Source organism: Homarus americanus, unplaced genomic scaffold, assembly GCF_018991925.1.
Source record: "Homarus americanus isolate GMGI-L3 unplaced genomic scaffold, GMGI_Hamer_2.0 scaffold936, whole genome shotgun sequence".
Taxonomy (NCBI): Eukaryota; Metazoa; Arthropoda; class Malacostraca; order Decapoda; family Nephropidae; genus Homarus; species Homarus americanus.
In genome coordinates, this window is record NW_024755520.1 from 510,326 (window position 1) to 528,625 (window position 18,300).

At 38.8% G+C, this 18,300-nt stretch overlaps 1 protein-coding gene across 6 annotated transcripts in view; it reads left to right on the forward strand.

The window, feature by feature from the left end:
- Nucleotides 1-18,300, forward strand: part of LOC121856556 (protogenin B-like) — a 228,077-nt gene that overhangs the window by 89,318 nt on the left and 120,459 nt on the right. For all 6 annotated transcript variants that reach the window (XM_042352165.1, XM_042352164.1, XM_042352163.1 and 3 more), the window contains one exon: nt 7,299-8,231. The gene's annotated coding sequence lies outside the window, so the exon portion shown is untranslated. The remainder of the gene's footprint in view (nt 1-7,298; nt 8,232-18,300) is intronic.

The window sequence follows — 18,300 nt, forward strand, 5'->3', positions numbered from 1 at the left end:
TTTATATATTGCGAAGTTTTTGACAAATAATTAATTACAGATACATTAATTAAAGTTTCCACCAACTATATTGAAAGACGTAAATTTATATCCAAACGACATCATTGAAAATAACGTACGTAAAATGTACTGAGAATAAAAATCTTTTTCTCTATTTTCCCTAATATCGTATATGATAAAGTTTTAATCTAATTCTGGTTAACAACTAAAATAAATACAGAGAAATGTAATCAGACAACTTTTAGTATTTTATTAGTTTTTCTGTTATTGTTTGTTATTAAATTATATGGAAACAGTTTAACCTACGCACTATTGTTGTATAAAAAATTTACCTCAGTCTCGTCAGTGTTCCTGTGTACATCCAACTCACTGTCTCTTCATCCAACTCACTGTCTCTTCATCCAACTCACTGTCTCTCTCTATATCCAACTCATTGCCCCCGACCCACACTCCCCCTAACAGTGAGACAAGCAAATTCATCTCTCACCCACCTGCTCTCTCTCTCTCTCTCTCTCTCACTTTATCTCTTATTACACTTCCCTTTTATCCTCCACACTCTATTTTTGCCATCCATTCACTCCACGACCTCAAACTACTTAGTAAATCATGGTTAATTTGTCAACTCTCCCTTGCTTTATTCCTTTCATCTTTATTCTTATTTTTCACATCTAAAGTTTTATTCACTACTATCTAAACTCATCCCGTCTGTACACTGGAGGCTGAACTTTGCTTCCTAATTCACTCACCTGTGTATCTGATTTACCTGTTATCACTCTCTCTTACTGGACCTGTTACCTGTCTTTTATAATAACACCGCCAGGAGTCAGGTATCACTAATTATTCCTCCTTCATTAGTAAAAATATGGTGTTTGATTTTTCGGTCCTTTACAAGTTATTTTTTTTTCCTTCGTTACATCACAGTCTAAAGTCATTCATGTAAAAATCACTCCCTTATTTTGAGTAGTATTTCCCTTACTATTTCTTCCTCTTAAATGCTATATCAGTCTTCGAGTAAATGAATCTGATTTTTTCTCAGGTTCTAATTTGCCGAAAGGGTAAAAGTCGTAAAACAATCCAGTATTTATTTCCATTCCGTCTTTTTTTAATATATTTCTTAAATTTCAGCCAAAATCTCGTACTTTACTCCTTAGACACTGTAAATAATAATAATAACACCAAAATTTTTTGTCTAGTTCGTTAATGCCAAACCATTGATAGGAATAATCTTGTGGTACTAAATAGAAAACTGTCTTTCTTTAGGGATAACTTTAAATGGACGTAATACATCCATCAGTTTATTATAAATACCTGATAGATTCTGAGGGATGGTGTTTATTATCAGAAAATGCGATCGGATCCTAAAAAAAAAAGAGCATCAACTTGTTAAGGGGGTGTTGTATAATGTGTGGTGATTGGTCACAGCGTTAATATTGACCAGTCACAACACAGTTTACAAATACCCCCTCTTAAGCGATGAGTTTGTTACAGTTATTGACGTGAACGAGAACACCAATGAAAAAAAAAAGAGAAGAATTTGTCAAGTGAGTTACATATTGTGAGAGAATATCTTGACAATTGTGACGCCATGATTGATGAGAGAGTTGGGTGGTAATCTGTAGAGGAGGAACAAGGATTCAAGAACAGTCCAGCCTCCCAGAACACACACACACACACACACCTGGAACGGACCATACATCTTGACTGAGTTTAATGTGCTCATTTATATTCATAGTGTCTCCTCATAAATCAAAAGTGTTTAGATTTCCTCAGGGGCCTTAGCTAGTGAACTTCAAGAGAGAACGTAGAAGGGTAACATATTCTTTGAAGAACGAACATCTTATCGAAAGGAACTATACTTGAGGCAGACAGAAAGCAAATGGAGAGGTTTCATTCCATATCGATAATGTTGCTGCGAGTCACCAGCCAGACGCACGCAGCCTCTTCTCATTTAAGAGTAACGTAATCCTGAGATTATTGGTTAGTCAGTTACTAATACATGTTGTTGAGGTGTTGTATAGTTGTATTACTGTTTATCTGGCTTGTATATCCCTGAGAGGACTGTGCTGTATATGGGACGTGATGGAACTAGTACTCAGAAATGGTGGTCAATAACCTAGTAAAAGCTCTGAAACTAATCTAACTTGTGTGGTTGTGATGCGGTCAGGAGATTTGAGTGCTAATAATGATCGTATTTACAAATATGCTTAGGGGAAAATGAGAATAAATCAGCCTGATATTGTTTAGATATTTTTCCTCATTCACCATCACCACGAAGGAACCACGTGAGGTGTATACCAGGAAACATAACACTCCTAGATCATTGCCATAGATGAATATATTTAATGCCTCTGAATCTTAGAATATTCACTCGATTTTCTTTAGTAATTTCGTTTTCTGAACTTCGACTCTTAATTTTTTTTTGTCGTAATGCACTAAAATATCGATCACTATAGAAAGTAAAGATCATACTCCAGCGATGATTATTTTTTTTTTCCTGTTCTGTTGCCAATGGGGAGAGAAGCTTATTGTATCCCGTAATGTTAGCGTCAGGGAAGAGGTGATACACGTTTTTTTTTATATATATCACAATATATCTCAATTTATGCATTAATTAAGTTACTTTGGGGAAATTAATTCATCTCATTAGTGTGTGTGTGTGTGTGTGTGTGTGCGTAACCTAACCTTGGGGCTTAATTACAGGTAAGAGGACGAACAGTGTTTATGTGTTCTCGGTAACCTCTTCAGTCATCTCAGATTAAATACAGTTATGAATTTGCACACACACACACACACACACACACACACACATATATATATATATATATATATATATCAAGAAGCGCTCAACACACTGACCCTCTCGGCTCTCACTGACCATTACCACGACCTCATCTGCAAATTTGGTGAGAAGCTTCTACACCATTCTCGACACTGGCTCCTACTACCACCTGAGATCCCTCTCCCGAGAATTGCTGTTCGACACCACAACCGCATCCAGCCCATACGAGCACGAACTGATCGCTATGAGAACAGCCCATTCCCAACCATTATAAAAATTATCAATAACTTGTAATAAACCAGTGTATTCACTCCCAGTAAATACTACTTCTTGCACTGTCACTATGTTGATATGCCCTGTAGTTTGAGCTTCTTCCCACCTAGTTATTTTATATCATATTTGTATGACCTATGTTACTTGTATATTATTTGTAAATCAAGAGACCCATTCCCCAGCCTTCCGGCTGCTATGCTCTTTCAATAAATCGTTAATTATTATTATTATTATTATTATTATTATTATTATTATTATTATTATTATTATTATTATTATTACACACACTCAAAACAAAAAATAATAACATTTCATTTTTTATTTTCAAGGAGATTATGGTTGTAATTTTTATTTGGATTTTAATATAAATAAACATTGACTCCGTAACAACAAGGAAGTGTGATCATAAAATAGGTGGAAAACATTCATTCACAGTGGCTGTATCTCTCTGTTGAACATTCTGCAACAGCTGAGTGAGGGTTAACATATCTCGCTGTGAATATGTTTGATTTTATGGTTATAACATTGCTAGTTGCCAGTCAGTATTTACCTGTAAGGATTTTTACACCTGTTGGTCGGGTCGGCTCGGCTCGGGTCGGCTCGGCTCGGGTCGGCTCGGCTCGGCTCGGCTCGGCTCGGGGTTGCTCGGCTCGGGTCGGCTCGAATCAGAACGGGTCGGGTCAACACCACAATGATCGGGACTTTAACCTTGTGTCTTGGGTTAATGACGTCGAGGCTGCATATAATATTTTTTTCTTCAGTGTTAATATAATCATTAGGTCATCATCAACATTTATTACCTCTTCTGACATACACTTCAACCCATACTACTTTTGTTTGTACTGACGAACTTCCTCACTTGTATATGATCAGCTGCAGCCATTATTAACAAAAGCTTCATGTTTGAGTGTTTATTAATGTGCAGTTGAAAGTGCCTCTTTACTTCACGGGAGACGCACTCCTTTACCTTTACGAGAAACGTGTTTATTTGGGCATCAGATGTGGTCCCTAGACAATACAAGTATCATTAATTAACCCTCTTAGCTTCCCATCTGCTTCAGACTGCGAGAACTTCATTTGTAAACACCATAAACTTTACGTCCATGCTGTCTTTAACATCAACACGTCACTGAGGCAATGAGAGTATATTATGTTGGCTATATTACGTTCTTCCTCAGGTATAATATCAATAGAGTATAGATTTATCAGTGGTTTTGTCGTTCCATCTATGTAAACTTTCTGCTGCCCCAATTTGACCCGTCCTTGTCCGCTTACTGTCAAACCTTATATTGGATTCTGATGTCTCGTAGCACGGATTAACACCCAGAACTTAGCTTAGTAAATCTTTAAAAAGCTCAACAAAATCCACAACACAGACACAAATCTTCATAGGATTCTTTCACGTCCTGTAATTCGAAACTAAATCCCTTTATTATCACCAGATAGTTGAGGCTTTCAATATCTCCTAAATTGTATCTTTGTCCAATGGAAAAGCGAACAACGAGTATCAGTATTGCTTTCCTGAGATACAAAGTGCGTGACTTCAGTAGATCTTGAGGTTGCTGCAGCTGTCGTTCCTCCCCCCACCCACCCATCCCCTCTGTGAGTGAGCTTATCAAGGAAGACATTAACACCGTCATCGGCTGAGTCTTCACACCTGCTCAGAGCTCTTTAGAAGAAAAACAACATAAATTTATCTTCTTTTTTTTTAATTTGGGAAACTAGAGGAGGTTTTTAAAGCTCCTTATAAACCTATAATTTGGACTCAGATTATACGGGCTAAAGTATCCAGTGTAGATAACGTATCTTTCTTTCTTTCTTTCTTGCTTTCTTTCTTTCTATCTACCTAAACAAACTCTCATCTTTGTTCTTTACCTTGACTCCCTCTGTCCAACTCTCTTCTTTAATGAGGTGGAATTAAGTTATGATCACGTAAAGTCATCCATCATGTTGCCGGATCATCTCTGCCATGATTGGTGACTCAGGATGGCCGACAGATGAATAATGTTCCCTCTCTCTCAACACCCTGTGACTGTCTGTTGTTTTTTGGGTGGTCGTGGCCTCTGTCACTTGTAGAGGTATCATTTGTCCTCGTTCCTCATGTTACCTCCATAACCCGTCCATCATGTTAGCTTCATAACCCCGTCCATCATATTAACTTTACAGCCCCGTCCATCATGTTAGCTTCATACCCCGTCCACCATGTTAGGTTCATAACCCCGTTCACCATGTTAGCTTCATAACCCCGTCCACAGTTTATTTTTACCAGGAAATAGGAAGAAAAGGTCTTTGTAGGGTCGTGTGCTTCAACCTTTTCGCTCTGTTTGTTAGTTCAATTGTCTGTCCGTATTTCCGTCTACTGTATTTTATTATCCCTCTAAAGTAAGTACAGTAGTAGCTGTTAATCTAGTGCTGGGTAATGACAGCAATAGAGGGAATAACATGATATCTGTGTACCTAGAATACATATTTGATGAAACTGACACACACACACACACACACACACACACACATGCGCAACCATTGACTTGTTTGAATTAAAAACCAATATTTATGGCCTAAACTGGGGTATGAAAAATGACGGATCAATGATGGGATACTTTCATCAACTAATATTAAAAACACGTATGTTAGTGGGGGATTTATGTTCGCTTTTGAGAGAGCAGCTGTTTGACAGGCGGGTAAAGCTGCTTGACCGGCGGGTAAGGCTGCTTGACGGGCGGGTAAAGCTGCTTGACCGGCGGGTAAGGCTGCTTGACAGGCGGTGAAGCTGCTTGACAGGCGGGTGAAGCTGCTTGACAGGCGGGTGAAAGCAATGTCAAGGTCGTGCTGGCTATTATTACAGTTATTGTAGCTTTTCTTTGTGTTCGTCAGTGTTACTCGGTCCCTTAAACTCTGCGCAAATAATTTACCTAAATTCATAGAGAGAGAGAGATCAGCAGACAGTTGAGTTAGTTCCTCTTATATATATTAACGTTAAATTAAGACATATACATGTATAATTATATTAATATGAGTTTGTCACCTAGGCAGCTGTAATATCGTCATTTTCAAAGTCAGGATTTTTTTCTTTTTTACAACATGTACCACAGAAGGGCACTAATTATCCACCCATAACTACGCCTAGTGCTGTTCTTAGCATTATTGTAGTCAAGAAATACACAAAGTACCTGGAAGGCTTTACTTCAACTCATTTTATCAAAGGACAATTATTTTTTTCGTGGGAACGTTTGTCTCTCTCGCTTTGAAAAATATTACCATCAAAAAACCGGAAACTAAAGACGTAGTTTATTTACCTTATTAAGTCTGTGTTAACCAGTTGATACAGTAAGTTACTATCCAGAAAATAACTCGACTTATCAGTTTATAGGACGAAACCTTACCGACGAGTGTTGTGGTGCATAATGGCGTACCGTACCGTATAAAACATCTCTTCCCGACGACAGAGCAGCCACCGTGCCTCTGTATGCTGGAGGAGCTTAGTGTGACCAGAACTCATGTCTTCACACTTCACTGAGGAGGGAGAAAAAAAAGAGCATTAATGAAATTCCATGACTTTAAATGCACAAGACTTTCATGGAGTGGGACCAAACACACACACACACACACACACACACACACACACACACACACCTGGACGCCTGCCGTATCTAGGTCGACCTCCGGAGAAGCGGTAGGAGACAGTAGAGGAAATTCTTCAACAAATTCAACCTTAACAGAAATATTTAAGGACCAAAATGTATACCAGGCATATTTTAAAGGTTGAATAATATGACCTTAAATATATTAGTTTGTGGAGAAGATACACGAAGAATACGCGTTTAACACCGCCAGTGAGCAGGAGGAAGGGGAGAGGGGGTATAAATGGAATAATCAATAAATAAACAGATAACTAAACGGATACAATAATGACGAAATTTCAAGAATATATTTGATTTACATTTGTGTACAGGAAGAGATACAGTATTCCTCAGAGAAGGTGAGAATTTGTTTCAGTAAGATATTTTGTATAAATTGTGTCAGAGGCTGTGAGTCTACTTCAGTATTTGTAGTTTGGTTTAATGGTTTATACCTGAGAGCACAATGACATAATTTACTGTGTTTGAGCTTGAATATTCACTGTGGAATAATTATTGTATATTTTACTGTATTTACTGTCTAATTATCTTTAAATATGTATATAACTAATGATGATATATAGAATAATAATTGAAGTAACTAATGATGTTTTTTCTTCTCTTTTCAGTGGTGCAGCTCTTGTCGAAACGCTGCCTAAGACGAGAACTAGGTCTGGCTAGCAGGCTACCAAGGTACTTCAGTTCCTCTCGTCGCCTCAATGATTCCATCCTTCCTGAACAAGTTTTTTGCTGAGGGCATTTACAACGAACCCAAGGATTCGTTTCAAGAGTGTACAAATATCACCAACGACACCACCCACCACAAGCAGCACTACCATTTTTAAACAAGCAAGCAGGATTCACTGTATCCTTAATACACTGCAAGAGCAGCCTAGTATTTTCAAAGTTTATGAGAACTTTTAATACTCAGTAGTATAGTTATTAACCCACATCTCCTTGAATGTAACTCGCCTCATTTGGTACCTGATGGTCAAAGGACTAGGTGCTGATGTATTAAAGAAGAAGAAGAAAAATAGTTCAAGATTGTACTCTAGAAAACAAGTCAAGTGAGACTGTAGTCCTTTAATACAACTCCTCAGTCTGGGTCTCGCACCAGTCCACAAACATTACACCAGTCACTACAAACAGATGACCAGTCAAAAAACTATGTAGTTTCATCCAGTTTACCATAAAGTATTTTACCAATTTACCGCGAACTATCCCACAGTCTCCCGTTGACTAACCATCAAAGCTGCCACAAAGTATCAAAAAGTCAACCACAGAATCTCCAAACAAACAAAAACAACCATTAGTTACGTAAACTCTCCAGACCTGAGTCTCACAAGTGCGTGTACTACAAGTAAACCTCTCGAGCCAAGACAGAGTCACCGAGGTCGACATTAAAGCGACTCTGTATTGTACAAGAAATAGTTGTGACGTTGAATGTGTGGTGACTGCTGCTAGGGGGAGCTCGATGGCGCAGTTGTGGGTGTTAAGTCTTGCAGGTCTAGCCATCCTGTGTCACCTCCCACCCTGGACACGGGCCCACCAGTTCCTCAGAGGTAAGTGTCGCATACTTCTCTTTGTTCCTTCTGCTATTTCTCTCACTCTCACCTGTGTTGTGTCTGGCTACTGCTAGTGGCGTCGTAGCCAACCAGCGGACAGATACTTATGGCCGCAATGTTCTTAGTTGTATACACGTGAAGTAAGAAGCAAGTCCACAGCTCTTAACTGCTCTGCCTATATCCTATTTATTATTATTATTATAATTTTTATATGTCAGACAATCATCACTTAATGCATTAGTCAAAGGCTTAGGACTCATTTCAGATTAGACTTTACAGAAAGCTGATTATGCTGTGAAATTTTGTGATGAATTCCGAGTGTAAAGGCAACTGAATTTTATACAATCCATTGGCAATCTATTGTTTGTAAATTGAAAATCAACGACCACTATTAACATTAAGTGATCAGCCTGGCACATGTCCGATTCAGCCCCTGATTCAAGGCACGTCATTACATTTCCAATTTGACTATTTCTCTCCAAAGGTAATTAGGCAACATATAGCTAACAACGCAATTAAGTGGTTAAATTAAAGATGAATATAGTAATGTTGGAAAGTTAATAACACCTAGAAGAGCTGACGGTCATAATATGTTGACTTTTTACGGCATTGTGTATGGGGTACAGACTTACCTGGTGTTGGGGTTACCTTTCGTCACCTGGGTACTACACTATATCTCGGTCTTATTATTTATCTCTCACCCGTCACCTGCCTCACCTCACTCCTACCTTTTCCTCTGGGTGCTATAATCCCTGTAATACCAGTGTTGTTAGCTCTCTCTCTCTCTCTCTCTCTCTCTCTCTCTCTCCTCCACTGATCGCAAGAGATACATGTAATTTCACTCATTCTAACTCTCAAGCATTGACCTGACCTAACCTGACCTATTTATTCTTCTGCCGGGACATTTTTGGTTTTCTTTCCTTTAGATAGATAGATCACTGGGTCATGCAATAATTGTTTTAGTAACGCTTTCTCTTTACTGCTAAACTCTTCACCTTCTCACACCTTTACAATCAACAACAACCTAACTCTAACCTAACCCTAATATAAAACAAGTCTCCCACCATCACAAATAATAATAATGATTAGTAGTCTTCTCTGATGTTCGTGATTTTCCTCTATTGCTATTCTGGGTCATTGAGGACAACTTTCCATGGCTTGAGAAGCTTTTATTTATTAACTCAATATGTTCACCAGATTTTTTTTCGTATCTGTTAAAGAAAAGATTTTGTAACTGAGTGATAAAGTTAATCAGTAAACTTCCTTCCTCCTTACCTGAGTCAACTCTTGGACCTGCGGGAGTGGCAGCAGTAGGCGGAGTTAACTAGCGCTGCACTGCGCCAACGTGCATAGGCCGGTAGCTTCTGCTGCTGCTCTCTCTGACCTTGATTCAGTGCTACCTGCTATCAATTCTCTTTAGGAATTTGATGTTTATTTGCTTTTGTTTGTACGTATTATTATTGTTGTTGTTGTTGTTGTTGTTGTTCTTCTTCTTCTTCTTCTTCTTCTCCTTATTATTATTATTATTATTATTATTATTATTATTATTATTATTATTATTATTATTGTTGTTGTTGTTATGGGAAACAAAATACCGTTTATGGCTGTTCATCAACATCATCATGAGAGTTAACTGATACAGTAGTCTAATATCTCTCTCTCTCAACTATAAAGATATACAGGGTGTCCATAAATAACTACCCTGATTAAAACGTGAGAGCATACTGTTTTTAGGGTAATCATTTATGGACACCCTGTAGGTTATTTCAAATGTGGTTTATTGTGTAAAAAGTCAGGTACCCATTCCCAGCTGGGTGGACTGTAGGGCTAGAAGTCTTAGGTCCAAATGGCGACTCTTAGAACAGCAAGCCAGCACTGTGTCCTCTCTGTCACAGTAGTTTCTTGATTAAAAACAAAACAAAACATAAAACCTTAATTCACCTGAAACACCTGTTAAAAATAAATTAAAACACACCTGTGAAGAAAGTAACTGTAACATAAAAGTGTTTGTTAATAATTCATAAAAGTTGTCATTTAGATAAGGGTAAATATTTTGAGTCTGGTTTTTAATGTTTTGTGTGGAACCTGAAAACATTCTTGGGTGTTGTGAGTGTGAGAATACCGAGTCACTCTTATCACACTCGTCAATATCATACAAGAATGAACTAAATGTAACAATGTGATTAAAATGTGATAATAAATTTGTTTATATTCACCTGTAAATCTAATATCACTCTGGCTTTAAAGGTGTTATGTTACTCTGATACACACACACACACACACACATATATATATATATATATATATATATATATATATATATATATATATATATATATATATATATATATATATATATATATATATATATATATATATATATATATACAGGTAATTGGTAATATATTTAAAGTTTGGTATTATGTTTACGGGTTTGTTAGTTATAGTGTTCTATATATATACTGTTCTAGCCAAGGTGTGGAAAGTGGGAACCTTGAGTGGATGTTACCTGTAAGATGGCTTACTACTTCATCATCTTTTTTTAATCTTATAAACGATTACCAAAAGTCAATCATTACTCAAAGACTAAAAATAGGTAAACTCCTCAGACCAGGTAACGTAACTAAGATAACTCAGGTATAGGGAAGGAAAACATTACTGCACCACAAACTCTCTTTTTGGCTACTACTAATTTGAGGGAAATATCCTGTGATTAAAGACAGGATATATGTATAGTTATCATGCGGGTGTTGAGAACAATGTGATAAGTCATGACAAATACATGTGTGGGTGGATGGGTGTAGGTGTGGCGGGTGTGGGTGGATGGGTGTAGGTGTGGCGGGTGTGGTGGATGGTGGGGTGTGGCGGGTGTGGGTGGATGGGTGTGTATTGTTATGTGTCGTGGGGGAGAGGTGATTATTGTGATGGTAGTCGTAGTAATGACGGTCACTACATTCGATTAAGACTTAGACTATGTTAAGTATCGTATTAGATATAAACTCTTCTATACTGTTCTTTAATAAACTCTATTACATATCAATGAAGGATCATCATATATTAAGACTAATCATGAGTAAATAGCGACAGAAAAGCCTGCAGGTGCTTAAGCTCATTAATTACGTAAATTTAAACCTTCACTAAACTTTGGGTAAATGAGTTAATTGCATAAAGAAGGCGATGAACAGAAGAGCGAAGATGATAAAAACTTGAAAGACTAAGAATTGAGATGAAGGAACAGGGAGAGAGATTCAATATGTGTGGGCTGTAGGGGTGAGTAGTGTCTTGCTGTGTGAAGTAAAAGAGGTAACTTCTCCCCTCCACAACCAGGAGAGTCGTCAGCATCTCTCCTGTGTTACGGGTGATGAAATAATCCAGCGTTATGAGTTTTAAGCACGAAGTTGAATGTTATGTATATCAACAGTGGGAATGACAGATAGATTTGGTAGAAGGGAAGCATTAAAGGGAGAGACAAACACACGCATAGACTGAGAGAAGAGAGAAGTTGTTAAACGAGTCTGATTTTGAGTTGTAAGAGAGAACATTGTCTAGTCTGGGTTGTGAAAAGATATAACTAAAATAAAAAGCCGAAGGAAGATGATAGAAAAGTGGTACTAATCTTGAGTTAATGTAAAAAGCAGTAGATCAAGTTTAACTGAGAATAATTGAAGGTGAACAGTGTGGTGACTCTTGCATACCTACAGATATTTCAGTAATTGATTGTTATTATTATTTTTTTTTGTTTTAGAGAGAGAAAGAGAGGTGAGGGGGTGGGTGGGCGAGTGAGCTATTGTATTGATCGTGGTTAGTTGGTTGGTTGGTTGGTTGGTCGGGTAGGAAGACATATGTCACGTCGAGAACGATGGTTCGTGGTCACATGCTAACAATCTTGGGAGTTCCGCTTGGAAATTCCCCCACCAACCAGAGGTGTTCTGACTCACCCCCAGGCTATGAATGCTACCTGGAGTTGACTGCCATGTGATACCAATCTATTTATTTACTTGTGTTATTTTTTGTTGTGTGTGTGTGTGTGTGTGTGTGTGTGTGTGTGTGTGTGTGTGTGTGTGTGTGTGTGTGTGTGTGTGTGTGGTAGCGATACAACTAACCCGGTCACGTGTGGCTCTGAGTCTCTTATTTTTCGAGGCGGAAGACCGTCCGTCGATATCAATAGAGATCTGTTGAGATGGTTTCATAGTTCTGATAGATGTGAGGACCTGACTGTCTCGACCTCTCAATGGAGGAGAGTGGGATGTGTTGGATGGTTTTGAGCGCCTCTCCTGTGGTCTGGTTATTACCTGAGTGGTGTCTGTTATTAAAGATTTCGGTGGCTTTCTCCTCACTTGTTTTTAAAATTTTTGTCGCGAGTGGTGAGCTGCTGTTGTTGCTTGTACTTGGTGTGTTATCTCCCTAATGTCTGTGGTGGCGCCAGATTCTGAGTGATGTTTTCCGAAGAGTTTGAGGAGTTACAAGATGTAATGTATCCCAGACATTCGGTGGGTATGGGCGTGGGTCAGCCAGGGTAGTCTATGCTCTTCTGAAATGTCCTCCAAGAAGTCGTGACCTTTCCATATGTGACAAGTGTTATGATGTGTTGCCAAGGAAGCCGCGGTGGTCCAGAGACGCTAACACACCAATGATTAACTTAAAGACATTGTCTCGGGTGTGTTCATCTTGTGTCTCCTTAAATGCTCTGGAAAATGTCACACATCCTGGCGTCAAATAGTCATGAAAATAATGTTGGACAAACTGATACATTGATACATGACCTATGAAACGTTATTAAAGGTGTGTATAATGTAACGTTATTATCGAATGTCATGTAATCAACGAATATGCTACACAAACATAACCTTGGTAGTGAGAGATTCTAAGTTACAGAGGAGTGACACGACATTGTGGACACCAAGTACAGTGAATAGACTGACTGACAGCTTAAACTCCGGGCTAATCCTCGACACTGCACTGAACATCACACACGACCTAATTAAACAAAGATTTGAGCGTCAGTGAGGGCTGTGCTGGCCTCTTGTTGGGCACAGGACAAACAATAATTAACCTATAGGAACTTTCACGGAAGATTGCCCGGGTGCTCTCTCTACCGGCACGAAGGTATAACGCAGGCAAGCAGATCAATAGCCAATAAATTATTTTTCACTTCCTCCTTCAGAATTTCCCAGTATGAGTCTGGACTTTACCTGGTTTCAATTCCGAAGACTCACCTTACCGCGTGGTGGGTCTGCCTGGAGGCTTCCTAATAAACAACTATTATATCGGGGATGATAAGACATCTTTTTCTGTAAAAGAATGTCAATATTTTTCTTGAAGATTCCACTCGTCTGCCAGAAGCCCTTGATGATTTACGGAACGTGTGTGGGAACTCTTACTGTGTTGGCATGTGTTGTTTTGAGAACTTGTCAAGCATCGACACGAGATGAAAACCAGGAACTCAATACTTCACACGACAAAAATATATCATATCAGACTCATGAACTAGGAAGGACTTCATCCCCAATATCTTCTCTCTTTTATTTTTTTTTCCATCCTCTGACTACAAGATGCGGTGTCGCTCTGTTACCTGCAACAGTCCTGAGTAATGTTGACGTTCGTTGTTGTAAGAGAACATTAGTCATCCAGTTATGTTCTCGACCGAGGCGTTGATTGTTTGTTTATATACAGTACTAAGGTAAAATTATATGAAGTTATTACGCAGCGTTATAATAAATTCCCTGTCTGTCTAACGATAAGATTTAACTGTCTACTGTAGTACCCCGTTAACGTTTTAGTTATTTTCATTCATTTTGTAGTAAAGAAACTGAAAATTCTCTATTTTACTGTCGGTCGGATGTTAATTTCTCATCACAGACAGTCACCGTGGTCTTAACTCTTAAACATGACTCGGGAACCACTCCTCAGTCCAGCTTGGTGTGATCTCTTGTACCAGTGAGATTTACTTGAGTCCTTGTCACAGTGCAGGACCTGGTCATATTCTCAATCATACTCGTACAGTAGTTCAAGCCCAGACTACAGTAAATCAGGTTTGAATTGTAGAGATCATGTAAAAGTTACTATATTTTTATTGTAGTTGATCACAGCATTGATTTTTCTTTTTCTGTGACGATGGCAGTTATCCTGGGACTCCTTATGAAAGACAACCCAACACTTCGGTACAAGAACCAAACTGTCCTAACCCAGCCTAGCCTCACCAAGCTACTTGATCTAGGGTAGCCTAACCCAGGATCATCTGGTAAAACGACACAAACCTTACCAAAGTTAAGTTACACTAAGTTACAGCAAAAATAAAAAAAGTTATCCTTTTTTTTTAGCGAAACGTCAGTAGCATTTTAAGGCGTAATCAGACGATTTTCCCTACGTGGATTTGCACACACACACACACGTATGATTCAACCAAGACACAAAAGTTCTGCTTTTATTTATTGTGGACATTTTGACACTAGCTGGTTTCCAGTGTCCTCTTGCGCTCTAGCTTGCAATGTGATTTCTTTTCCAGTGATAAAATCATTTTCGAGAAATAATTTCTCTCCTCTCCTGCTTTTGCATCTGTTAATGACCCAGATACTCCTTACTTCTTTATCTGAATGGGATCTATTGGTTAAACAAATAGATATATATATTAGGGGAAGTAGTTAATGTAAGCCGCTGTCTAAAGAGCCCAACTATCCCAGCTGTCTTGTGGGTAATCCTCTGAAAGGCAAACAGTGGGAAGCAAAACAGACAGATCATTCCGAGTGGAGTACAGTATAAGCTGGCGGGTGGAAGCTTATTATCCTTCCGCTAACTTGTGTGATCGAATTGGTTTCTGACATATCGGCACGTGACACAAACCACCGAGGCCGGGAGAGGTTTCTGTCAGGACGCCGGGAGAGGTTTCTATCGGGAGTCCTGGAGAAGTTGCTGTTGGATGAGCAACACAGTCTCTCTTAATCACTGCCCAGCTTTGCGCCCTGAAGAGGTGACTTCAATTTCACATCAAAACAAAGTTACAACACGGAGAGCGGCAGTTACGGGTTATAAAGCCTTGCAATGATAAGTGAAGATGATTCCTGAAGTCTTTATCCTGCAGGGGATGACGGTGTTGTGTAATCTCCATGCCCTTACCAAGCTGGATGTCCCCCCCCCCCCGACTCAGCCATGTAAGCGAGGCCTTCCTCTATAGATGTGAATGTGTCTCATGTCTGGTATTCAAGGTTTTTTTTTTATCGTGTAAGACTAAGGCAGCAGTTAGAGTGAATGATCTGTGGAGAGTTGAGTCATCTGTATGGGAGTGAATAGAGCTGTTTGTTGGAGCAAGATTCTTAATATGTAATAAGGAAAGTGTTGATGATATTACGGGACAGGAGGAGTTGTGTAACATGCGCATACATCCAGCAGAAGCCTAAGTGGTTTCTAGTTCCTTTTTTTAATATTTCTCTATTACTCGTTGCCTATTAAAGAAAGATTTGGTAAGAGTTTTGCGGCTTTAACTTCCTCATCAAGACAGCTTCCTAAGGCGTTCTGTGTTACGACCTGAGAGTGACAAAGATATCATTATATTTGAGAAAAAAAATTAGTAGATAATTTTTCGTGGCTTCAGGTTAGTATTGTGATTGATTCAGTCTTGGATCTCTCTCCCGAAGGAAATTATTTGTAAATATTAAGTACATAATTCACCAGACTAAACGTTGCTAATTGTGTGAGAAATTTTAGGCATTGTTCTGTAATTATTATGTTAGGTCTGAAATATTAAGGATTTTTGCAAGACATTAGACATAATTCATGCCCAAAAATTTTGTTTAGTAATCTTGTTTATCCTAGTGACTGTTGGATATGAGGATCAGACGAACTAAATCATATTCTGTTTATTTTTTCCAAGGTGTTAACTTTAGAAATAAGAATCTATAATGTTATGATACTTAACGATGCGAGTATTGTCCCATAGCGTGGCGGTGAAGATGAATAAGTAAGAAACTATATTATATTGATGAAACTCGAATCTTTCTCTTCACTATCAGGTCACATCATTGTCCCCATGAACTACCCCCACCACAGCAGGAATCAGTGTCAACATGTCGATAACCTTCCTTGACCACACGTGACCTAGTAACGAAGTGATGGCAACTTTATTATCACATCAAGTGGCTGAGTTGAGTTTGTCACTTTCTTCTTAACACTTCCATCACAGGAGAGTGTATACGTGGCATTTTTTTTAAACTGTCCTTCCGTCTTTAGTGTTCGTCCAGCGGCTTGCCATTGTCCTGCTCCACGTAACACCAAGACTCGGATAAACATTTACACCATCATCAGGACACTAAATAAACACAAGCAGCATTACACACACACACACACACACACACACACACACACACACACACACACACACACTATACACAAGTCTGTATTAATATTCACACAGCAGAGGGAAGGAAGCGGTCAGTTTAATACAATTATGACTACAGTATATATCAGTCAATTACATGAAGACACAGGGAAGTTTAATTAATTGTACAGACACCTCACCACCACTCTACCAATACAGTCAGTTGATCTTTAAGTAACAGTGTCATGAATAACTGTACTTTAAGTAACAACATCACAATTAACAGAACAAGTAACATCATCACAAGTAAAACTATTACAAGTAACAACATCACAAGTAACAACATCACAAGTAACATCATCACAAGTAACAAAATAACAAGTAACATCATCACAAGTAATAACATCACAAGTAACAACATCACAAGTAACATCGTCACAAGTAACATCGTCACAAGTAACAAAATAACAAGTAACATCATCACAAGTAACAAACTAACAAGTAGCATCATCACAAGTAATAACATCACAAGTAACAACATCACAAGTAACAACACCACAAGTAACATCATCAAATTATACCAGGAACACGACACTCCAGTTACTACCACAATAAGTGACCCCCCCCACGACCAAGTAACACCACAAGGAACATTACAAGGAACAGAATAAACAGTAACAATAACACATGTTACTAACTCAATGACACACACACACACACACTCATACACTCACACTTTTAGAGACAGGACATATTATAGTGAGGTCAATGAAATATATCTCCCACCCCATCTTAGGCTAAATGAAAAAAAGGTTCTCTTAACACCACTAATATTCCAAGAGCCTCTATTCCTTAATCCTGTACATTCTTCCATTTAGCTGAATATTACTGGCGTACGATGATATTGCCTCATTATTATTATTATTATTATTATTATTATTATTATTATTATTATTATTATTATTATTATTATTATTATTATTATTATTATTCTCCTGTCATCTGAACTTGTCATTATCACCTCAGTGGTCTTAATGAATCGTGAATCCAAAAATAAAAAACGAAGACGTAGAAACAAATAAGAGTAGTAAAAATATTTCTGCGTCCCATAGTTCGTACGGTATCGAGCTGTCGCCACAACCCTACCCTGGGACGGGTCCCTCCTCCCCGGGTCCTGCCTGGGTGGCTGGCGACGGTCCGTCTGGGGCCCCGTCGACCACCACCGTGCCGCCACCACCGCCACACGCTTCACACCCTTCCAGACTCGGTATACCACACATTTACCAATCCTTTTTCCAGACCCTAGTTCACAGCCTAGTCCATGCAGCCTTTAGTGTGTGATCCAGGGGTCTGTCTGTGGTGATCGACGTCATTTACTGGGGTCTAATCCACAGGGGTTTATAACACTATAATAAGCTAATGTAATTTTGCTTGATCCAGATTATCTAGCAGGATGTGGTCCAGATTCAAGGCAAGCAAGGACTTCCCTTGTGCCCTGGGCCAGTTTCCTTCTGCCAGTGAGTTGTTATCAACATTTTGTCAATACCGTGATACTATTATGGTCCATATCATGTTAGAGTTCTCGGCGTGATCCATGGCGGTTCTGCTCCACACCCTGATCACCTAGCATTGTGTTCGACACAATCCGCCTCAAACGACGCTTTCATCTGTGCAGGTGGCGTAACACAATTTGGTTTAAGTGAATTTCCAGAAAACAGTATCGATGATGTCGCAGTGCTTTGTGGGAGAAGCCTT